Source organism: Lygodium microphyllum, chromosome 5 (genome assembly GCF_053477565.2).
Source record: "Lygodium microphyllum isolate KBCC chromosome 5, Lygodium_microphyllum_v1.1.10, whole genome shotgun sequence".
NCBI lineage: Eukaryota > Viridiplantae > Streptophyta > Polypodiopsida > Schizaeales > Lygodiaceae > Lygodium > Lygodium microphyllum.
Genome location: NC_141139.1, coordinates 137,564,303 through 137,575,549, shown reverse-complemented (window position 1 = coordinate 137,575,549; position 11,247 = coordinate 137,564,303).

Genomic DNA, 11,247 nt, shown 5'->3' with positions numbered 1-11,247 from the left:
CAAATTAGATATCGCATATAAAATTTAGATACGACAGATTCTAAACTCCTCATCACCTTTGGACTACATCCCCTCGAGAATTCCCACTCCTCCATTGAGACCTCTGTCCCTTCGCGAGATGCTGCGGTCAAGGCTCCATGCAACCATCGCGTTGATATAAACCGCGGCATCTCCTCCATGCCTTCGGGATATCGAATCGGTCGATGATGTGTACTACGTCGGAATTCAGCTCGCGCTTCCTCTCGATCTTGCCTTGCAATCTGGTACTTGGCGAGCCACGTCTCCATGGAGGCATGGTGCAACATACAAAAGCGATTCACCTTCTCTTCCATTGAGGCATCCATTCTTTTTTATACCCCATTTCCAACCACCACATCTCCAGTCAGTCTATCATCGTCCTCGACCATAACATTTCATTGTCTGGTTCCACCATTGGTAGCCATTTTGAAATATGCACTAACGCCTCTGACACCAAAACCAACCTTTGGCCATGCTACCTTCTGGCCGAGCTCGTTGTCGCACAAAGCCTTTCAGGGTTTTCATGAAGCGCTCCAGGAAGAACATCCATCGCGTATGGACAGGTCCAGCTTTCTCCACTTCATCCACAAGATGCACAAGAAGGTGGATTTGTATCGTGAGCATGCTAGTGGGCAGGTATTTCTCAAAGAGACAGACCGTCTCCATTGCTCCCCGCCTCGCGGATTCTATAGAGGACGTCTACTACCTAGTTTTAGGGGAAGATGTTGCAATCCCTAGCTTTTACACATCATATGAAGGTGCAAAAGTTTGTTGACATGGGAATAGAGATTGGTTTAATGAATCATCCATGTAACTTATTTTAACCACTAACTAACCACCAACATAGCCCATATAGCTAGTTAGTACCCAACTCATCTATTTAAACATGCAAGGCCGGATGAGATGGAAAATTGGAAAATCAGGGCTTGAGCTCTGCTTGATGTATGTTTCCCCTTAAAATAGTCCACTTTCATATATGTCCGCACACACACACAAAATACATGCAAGCCATTCAACCAAAAACAGGCTTTTTAATATGAAAGAGTATAATAAGGAGATAAAGAGAACCATTGAGATAAGGGGCCATCGACTTTGAATTGTAATGAAAATACATGAGAATATTTAAGTTGCTAGCAATTATACTATGCAAGGAGACAAAACCCAGCAACTTACAAAAGGATTGTGATATAAAACAAATTAAATCGAATATGTACAAGCAATATCTCATTTGGAAAAGAGTAATAAACAAATTGTGTGTGGACAACTTCTAGTAATGTCATATCTCTGGTCAAGATTGAGAATGTAGACAAATTTCAGTAATGGCACAATTTTAGTGAGAATTTTTCTAATACATAAGAACATGCCTTGTCTTTGAGCTTAACATGTGATCGGATGAACCAGAATTTTGTGGAAGGCTATGTCATGGAGTTTGAAGAAGGTATTGAGGAGAACATATTATCCTCTCAGAGTCTCGATCAAATTCCTCACCCCTTTGAAAATACGAATCTTCAAAAATGGAAAAGAAAATCAACACTTCAAAAAGAAAAAGAAAAAACTAACAGACAAGAAATGATAAGACTTACTTCGTTGCAAGGGCTAGGCGGCGGCATATTCTGGTTCCCATGACAAGAAAGCCAAATCTAATTGCCGTCTACTACCCCATCCGTAGAAAATCCTTCCTTGATTGTTCCGCTGCCATCCACTATATTTTCTCGAGGAGGTGATGAGACCTGTTATGCTCGGCACATTGCCTTTGTAATCGCTACTCGCCACACACAAACACAGACACAGAGAGAGAGAGAGAGAGAGAAGGAGAATGGTAAGCTCCAGCTGTAGCTCATGTACTGTAGTGCTGGTATCGATCGTATTGATTATCGTGCAGATGAGCTTACTGAGCGGTAGGAGCGACACCCGTACTATAATTAGCAGTAGTGATCATCAGCTGGTCGATGATGGTCTGAGGAGCAGTAAGAAGGTGCAGCTGGGCAAGCAGAATATGGGTATATTCGTCGGAGCAGCGCGGACACTAATGCAAGATTCGCCCAGGTGCCCGAGCGTATGCGTGGACAGCATTGAGTGCTCTGGCTGCTGCGCCGAGGCCTCTGATTCTTTCTGTTGCGACCCCTTTCTGGCCGAGGGCGGTCTCTGCCAGTGCCATTCTTGCTTGATCTGAGCATCAATACAGCTACATTCCACCCGTTTATACCAGCCGGAGCGCGCGTTGGTGATGCCTGATGAGCTCTGGTCGGCCGGCAGATGCCATATTGCTCATTTATATAGTTTTGGAAGGGGAAGGGCGAGGAGCAGTGGAGGGAGGTTTTGTCCTTTTATGAGTTTTAGGAAGAAGGAAACTGTTTTTATTTTAGCAGTTTCTTGTGTTTTATATGAGAAAGTGAATTTTAATTAGGTTTGCAAAAATTTTTACTTATTTTTTAATCTTTTATGAGTGTAAGTTTAAAGGCTTCTTTCTTAAGGAAATTCGAAAGGAGGGTTTCTTTTTTTTTAAAAAGGGGTGCAAAAAAAGGTTAAGATAACCTTGGGCTAAGGGGAGAGAAGGGGAAAGGAGAGTTATATAATAACGTAATTATTTTACCACATTAAAAAATTAAGATACTTTTTATATATTTATAAAAAATAATAAGATATTATTAGAAATAGTTTAAGAGATTTTGAGTGGAGAGAAAAATAAAAAGTGTTTATAAACCATGTATGAGTCGCCTCGTCGGTATCATGAATTATAGCCACATTGACGAAGTTTTAGGGGTTGCTAAGTACTTTTTGTTTGTGTTGTTGTTTCCTTGAGTTTTAACGAGGAGGAACTTGGGAAAATTGAGTTGCTATTTTCTTCATAATTTTCAAACATTATACCTTGGGCTATATGATTTTGGTAAGGATTTCTCATTTCTCACACTCAAGTTTTGCATTGCTCTTGCCTAGGCCTCTAATTTTGCTTATTAACACACATTTCCTTTTTATTAAATTTTTTGGTGGGTCAAGGCCTATGTAGTTGTTGATGCAACAAAGAGTTGTGTATCTGAGAATTCATCATTAGTGCATGCTTGTTGGCTCGGGTAAGTTACTCATGAATATATGTGTGCATCAAGTGGGTTCAAAATAAGGTATTTTTAAATTGTCTTTTTTATATATTTCTTACATACAGAAGGGTGTAATATAAAGGGGATATTTACAGATTGAATAGAAAACAGTTATGTTTTATTTAGGGATAATTCACAGATAAGGATATTTTTAAATAGGCCTTGAACGCACGTGATGTAAAGGATATACATATAGTAACTTCCTTGATCCTGTTGGTGGTTCTCCAAAATCTAGGAGAGATAAAATGTTTGCAATATCATGATGGGTTCAGAGGCAATGTATAACTATGTACTCAAATTCATGTAGTAACAAGATCCATTGAGCAAGTCACTTGGTGATGTTTTATTGCTTAAGCAAGTAGACCAATGCTGAATGATCCAAATAAAAAGTAAATGCGTGCCCTAGCAAATAGGGTCGAAAATTTTTAATGGAGTACATCATACCTAGACATTCTCTTTGAGTGATAGAGTTTTTTTTTCTCCACAATTCATAATCTTTTGCTAGCATAGAATAGAGGTCGGAACCATCCATTTTCATGTTAATGCATTAGTGTGCTTCCAATAGCTATGTCAAAAGCATCAACAAATACATGGAATGGATTTGCCCAATTGGGTGTAATCATGATGGGTGCCTTTGAGAGTAATAGTCAGAGGCATCAAAATGCCACTTCAACTTCTTCATTCCATTGGTAAGTTGCTTTAGGCACATGCACCAATTTGTTGAGTGGGACGCTAGATTCACTAAAAGATGCACGTGATAGCCATGCTGCCAGATTTGGCCTAAAAAGTAAAGTAATGTGGATTGCAAATCTAGTAATGCATCATGTATTATTGTTGTCACCTTGGTCACTGACAACTATGCCATTTTGCGAAATGATATGGCCTAGCAAAATACCACCATGAACAGTAAATATACATTTGAGGGGATTCAAAATTAAACTTATCTCATAGCATCTGGTGAGGTAGAGCTGGAAATGTGTTAGATGAAGCATGGCCTTTCCAAAAAGATTGAAATCGTCTAAGAAGACCCTCATGATATCCATGAAGCAGGTCCAAAGATTTCGTGCATATTGAGCATTCTTGAGGCCAAATCACATCACTATGCATACATAGACTCTCCATGCAACAATGACGAAAGTTGTCTTAGCTTGGTCTTCTAGAGCAAGGCTCACTTGATTGTATCTTTGCTAAATTCATTGAGAAAAGAATACATCTCATGGCCAATTATTTCATGTGGTATAGTATCTAGTTAAGGGATAGGAAAAGAAGCCAAGATTGTGGTTGCATTAAGCTCCCAATGATCCACACATATATGTAGCTTCTTATTCTTTTAGGAAACAATGAAAATCGACACAATCTACTAGAGTGATAAAGAGCGGACTCTCGCAGAAGTCGATCCAAGTCCTCTTTAATCAATTTGGCCATATGAGAATTCGTTCTATAGTGTTCTATCCAAAATGGAACATCATCTGGTTTCAGAGGAATCCACTGAGGTAGAACCAAGGATCCTGTCCCTTCATATCTGAATAATCCCATGTGAACATATCCTTGAACTTGGTTAGCAAACTAATGAGTTGTTGCCAAATATTTTGCTATAGTATTGGCATTGATTGTTGGTGATCTTTTTCTTTAGACCAAGATAGACTATGTCAACTCATCCTCTTTGACTCTTATGACTTCCTACATTTGTGGTTCAAACTCTTGCTCTTGACTCAAGATTTCACTAATGTCAGCATTAGCAATCTGATGAGTAATGGTGGTACCTTCGATTTAGTCCCCATATTCTGAATTCTGAAATTGTTTGGGATTGTTGTCATGTTCCTACTCTTCCAGGGTGTGAGGTTTCAAGTTCTAGGGTTGCATGTACTTTTCACTAATTTGGGGAACATTAATGGGACACCGGGGTTGCAAGTTAGCATTAGCCTTCAAGAACTCCTCTTTTTCATCATAACCAAAACCTTCGACCATATTGACTATTTTGGGTGATATTAGATTGATGATGTAGGGAAATTGGGATAACATTAGTCAAGAAAATCGTTACCTTGTGTTGGTCTCTCTGAATAGTTAGTTTATCCTTATCTCAATTTGGTATAGGTAAGGTGTTTCCAATAGGAGGTAGTAATTTGCACCAGTATGCTCCATGTTGAGAACTGCTAGGGATGCTAAAACTACACTGTGGAAATTTCTAGAAGTACTGACCTAATGCTACCCAGAGATCATACTCTCTATTGATTGGCCGTCCATACTATAGAAAAAATCAGAGTTGCAACATTGGAATGTGTGCATAAGAGGGAGAAAGAGGCTCAAAGTACAAGAACAAATTCTTGTTTATTAAGTTGCTCAAGGTACAGCTCGGGTACACTCTATCTCAAGTTTGATAGTGACCCATAGGATGTTTATATAGCCTCTGCCAAGCTAGGGTTACGGTTTCCCCTACCCCTAAGGCTATTCACACCCATCTACCCTCATACACCCTTGCTTACAGTGGGTTCCTATGCCTATCTTCTAACACCCCCCTCAATGCCAGGGTGGCATTGGATTACAGGGCATGTAAGATGTCCCTCCCCCGGGGATGCCTTTATAAATCAAGCTTAAAAGAGTGTTTTAGGTAGATGATTTAAAGAGTCAAAATAGTCGATCTTCAGATGGATTGGAGGCACAGTTAGCCACCAATTCTTTGGGTATATCAGGAGTGTTGGGGCATTTACTAGTGATATGCCCTGTCTTCTTGCATTTGTTACATTTCATTTTCTTGGGATACTTCTTCCAACAGTTGTTTACAAGATGTCCTTTTTTCTTACAGAAAGAACATCTAGTGAGAACTGTATGTACCAATAATTGATCACGAGAAGTTGAAGATGCCTGACTATTGATGCTTTCTTTGTGGTTCCTCTTTTCTTCATCCAAACAGGATTGGATGGTACTTGCCAATGTAGGGTTAGGGTTTCGCCTACCCCTAAGGCTATTCACACCCATCTACCCTCATACATCCTTGCTTACAGTGGGTTCCTATGCCTATCTTCTAACACATACCAGGAAAGGAGCAAGTTTCCAATCCATCAACCCTTGTTTTTAGCAAGTGACCTGCTACAACTATATATATCATCTCTCACTTGACTTGGGTCTCACCTATATATACTAACTCTACATCAATATGAATCATTCTTTGGGAGCATGTCTTGTGTATCTCTCGTCGTGCTCTCGAATCCTGTCAAAACCGCTTGTCAATTGGAGTTCTGGATCAAAAGTTATGACAGTTCTGCGATTCTTTATTTAAAACTGTATTTCTAATTACAGTTCGTTAATCTCCAATTACAGTTTATTAATCGCTCGTCTTCGTTAATGATGTTGATTACGACAAGCAAACATCTTGCTATTTTTAGCGATGTTTTATTATCGTTCACGTTCTTTGCTCGACCGAAATAACACTTTTCTTATATGCGTCATCTCGTCTTGCACGTTACACCTCTCTATTTCGGGCTTTCTTTTTAGTCACTTAATACTTTTCGCCATTCTTACGTGCATATCCCTATTTTGATTGTCATGCGTCTCAACTACGCTCGTCTTGATCATGGTTTGCAGATTCTGCGATCTCATCTTATTTGTTTTCTCTCGACATACAGGCATGGCCAATTGCGTAATTGTTAACGGATATCCGTCTGGCCAACGTTCGGTTCCCTTCTTCCAAGGACAAGGCTTTCCTGGGTGGAAAGCAAAGATGATGCTAATTCCTGAAGGTGACGAATTATTTGATATTGTTTTGGGCGACCTGTCTTGCCCAGTTCAACCTATTGATGTGATGAATAACAATTCTGTGATTACTGATGGTCCATTATTTGAACAATGGAAATTTGATCATACTGATTGGATTCGTCGTGACAAAGCGGCTCGTCGTTATATATTGTCTGCACTTCCTGACTCACTTATGTTGGATGTCTTTCATCTGGAAACCTCTCATGCTATTTGGGAGTATCTTATCTCAACATTTGAGAAGAAATCGGTCACCGAAATTTTATATCTCCAAACTTGTTTGAAGAATCTTCAATATAAGGTTGGTACTTCTATGCACTCTCATATCGAGGCTTTTAAAGACATTATCAATCAGCTTGGTGCTGTCGGCGCTCCTGTTGCTAAAAATCAGATTGTTACTCAACTTCTTCATACCATCAAAGATCCTTTATATGACAATATCATCACTATTTTGTCTAACAAGGATGATATCCACTTTGATAAAGCATGTATATCTCTTATTGAATATTCTCAACGTCATGAGCATTATTTGGAAAAATCTGATGCTGTTTTGGTCACTCGCGAACAAAGGGATTTTGATGCTGCTTTTGTTGCTCGCAAGCATCCTACTTAACGTTTTCAGCAGGGTGGACGCTCTAATCCAGGTAGTAAATCTTCTCGTCTTGCTTATCCTAACAAACATTGTTCTTACTGTATAAGAAAGGTCATGTGGCTTCTGATTGCTGGGCACGTCAATATGATGAGGAGCATGTGTAAAATATTACACGGCGCAGCGAACAGAATCTGAGAAAGAGATAGAGAGTACACAACAGATAAGAGGAGAATCAGTAAAATTCTTTAACTCCAAACAACTGATACAAAGATGGCTCTGTCCACCCGTGCGCTTCCAATGAATGAAGCTTAGATGGCGATCTAGACAGAAGATAGGTGAAGAGCTTAAGGCTAGCTGGAACAACAACTCTGACTGGGTGAAAGATGAGTGTGAGATGGCTGCGAAGGGGTTTAGCTTTTATAGCCCGCGAAGGTCGTTAGGTCGGCCTGCTGACCGACCTACCATATGAGCCTCCACTAGTCGGCCACGGAATATTCCAGGGAATATTCCCTTTACCATCGGGCCGGGGGCGCTGCCCCCGGACCCCCGCCAGGGGGGCCGCTGGCCCCCTTGGGACCCCCCAGCCAGGGGCCGCTTCCGCGGCCCCCGGACCCCACAATAGGGGCCCCTTTTAACTCCCTTACCACGCAACTCAATGCAATGTGCCTCGAGTTGCTACCAGCATAACCACTCCGTCTAACCCAAAGATTAGACCCACAACAGTCACCTTTTTGCCATCCGGTCACATAGACCTCATCTGATATACAAGTCAGGACTCAACCAATGTCCGGGCTCACATTTGGCTTCTCCTCATAATGGGGGCCTTACAACTTTGAGCACCATGGATCATTGGTAGCACCTAATGAGGGTGGGGCATTGATCATATCTAACAGCATGGAGTTACTACAAAGCAACCTCGCTCGTCCAAAAGTTTTCCTCCTTGTGATTATTGTGCACATACAGATCATCCATCTCGTGGTTGTTATAAACGAAGATATGATGAAGAACGTTCTCGAGCTTATATTGTTCAACAAACTTCAACTGATGATGATCATACTCATCAGGAGCTCAATTTCGTCCATTATGATATCTCTCCAGAAAAGGTACTTCGTGTTCATGATGGTTCTCTATTCATCATTGATTCAGGTGCCACTGGAAACATGACATACCAATCGCAGTGGCTTCACAATTATCATTCTCTTCCTGTCAAGAAGTTTGTTTACCTTGCGGATGATACGACTTGTCAAGTCAAAGGAGTGGGTGATTTATATCTGGGGACTGTTTCATCCACTAGAATATTAAGAGGAGTTCTTCATGTTCCAGATTTGCAAAGAAATCTTCTTTCTGTTGCTCGTCTAGTTGATCTTGGTTTGTTTGTTGGCTTTGATCATAATCAATGTCGTATAGAGAAAGACGGGCATACTATAGTAGTGGCTCCTCGATATGGTAATCTATTTGAGCTATCATTGAACGATATAGTTGCAAATGTTGTTACTGCCCCTGGAGATGCAGATTGCAAATTATGGCATCAACGATTTGCACACTCCGATTTTGCCAAAATTCTTGATCTTCATCGTCATGGTCTTGTGCAAGGTATGGATCTTAAATCTCATCCACGTATGGGAATATGTGAGTACTGTGCACTTGGAAAACACCATCGTTCGCCTTTCCACACTTCTATTTCATCACATTCCTGTGCTCTCTTGGATTTGGTTCATACCGATATTTGCGGTCCTTTTCCTGCCTCAAAGTCTCAATATCGATATTTTATAACTTTCATTGATGATTTCTCACGGTACACACATGTCTATCTTCTTCGACATAAGTCTGAGGCTTTACCTATATTTAAACAATACAAGATAAGTGTGGAGCTTCAAACTGGATTCTCCATAAAGACACTTCGCAGTGACAATGGCAGTGAATATGTATCCAATCTATTTGATGACTTCTGTAAGGATCAAGGTATTCATCATGAGTTTACAGTTCCTTATTCTCCCCAGCAAAATGGTGTTGCTGAGCGCAAAAACCGCACGATTCTTAATGCTATACGTTGCATGCTTATACACTCTGGTTTGTTTCGAAAGTTTTGGACTGAAGCACTTCTAACAGCTGTTTTTATTCAAAATTATCTTCCAACTACTGCGCCTGCTGGTAAAATTCCTATAACAATTTGGACAGGGAAGACACCTTCAGTCTCTCACTTTCGCACATTTGGTTGCATTGCTTATATTCATGTGCCCAAGGACACTCGACATAAGTTGGATCCTCCAGGTTTGAAGGTTATTTTTCTTGGTTATTCAGATCATTCCAAAGGTTACAAATTTTATGATCCTTCTTCTCAAAAGGTTATCATTAGTCGTGATGCTATATTTGATGAGAAGACTATGGGTGGCACATGGTCGTCAGATGTTTCAGATGATACACAATCTTTGCTTAGTGCATTTCCTTACTTGCTTTGTGATTCTACTAATTCTGATGATCATAAACCTCCTTCACCTCCAAAGAAGATTGATGAAAATTTGGAGATCTATGTTGATCTTCCTATTGAGATAGAGCATGGATTCTATTCTATTGAATATGATGTCTTTGATGATGCTATGTCTGTCCAAGAGGATGCTATGTTTGTCCAAGAGGATCCAATATCATATATGGAAGCTATCAATTCGTCTCAAAAGGGATCAATGGCAAGAAGCTATGCAAGCTGAGTACGATTCTTTAATCTCCAAAGGTACATGGATTCTTACTGAACTCCCCCCAAATCGTGTTCCTATCAAATGTAAATGGGTTTATAAAACCAAGACCAAAGCTGATGGCTCGTTTGATAAGTTCAAAGCACGACTTGTTGCAAAAGGTTACTCAGAAATTGCAGGAGTAGATTATCAAGAAACATTTTCTCCCGTTGTGCGCTCCACAACTCTTCGTATGATTTTGGCTTTTGCAACACTATTTGATCTAGAAATTCACCAAATGGATGTTAAAACGGCTTTTCTCAATGGAGATCTTGAAGAAGAAATCTATATGGAGCAACCTGAAGGTTTTATGATTGCAGGAAAGGAGCATCTTGTATGCCAGCTTCATCGTGCATTATATGGATTGAAGCAAGCCTCTCGTGCTTGGTATATTAAGATTGATCAGTTCCTCACATCTAAAGGTTTTGTTGCATGTTTTGCTGATCCAAATCTTTACATCAAAAGGGAGGACAAATATTTTATTATTCTTGCTCTATATGTTGATGATACTATTCTTGTGTCAAATAATATTGCTTTCTTGGATGCTATGAAGAAGCTTTTATCGACTGCATTTGAAATGGTGGATCTTGGTGAGATACATTCTTGTTTGGGTATTCAAGTTCAACGACACCGACAACAAGGCATTCTTCTTCTTTGCCAGACAAAGTTTATTAATGATATTGTTAAGAAGTTTGGGTTGAAAAATGCGCACTCTGCCAACACTCCCATTCTTTCAAGCTCTACCAAGGGTACATCTACAACACACAATGAAGAATCAGCCATTCATCAACCTTTTGCTAATCTTGTTGGTTGTCTTCAATTTATTGGTTTAAACACAAGACCAGATATTTTATTTGCAGCTAACTTTTTGGGACAATATCTTTCTTCCCCTTCCACTATTCATTGGAGTGCTGCAAAACGTATTCTTAAGTACCTCAAGGGTACTAAGGAATTTGGTCTTATTTATCGTCGTCGAGAGGATTCTTCTTTATCTTCTTCAACTTCTCTTGACCTTATTGGATATACAGACGCTGATTGGGCAAGTTCACACTTATCCATGCGA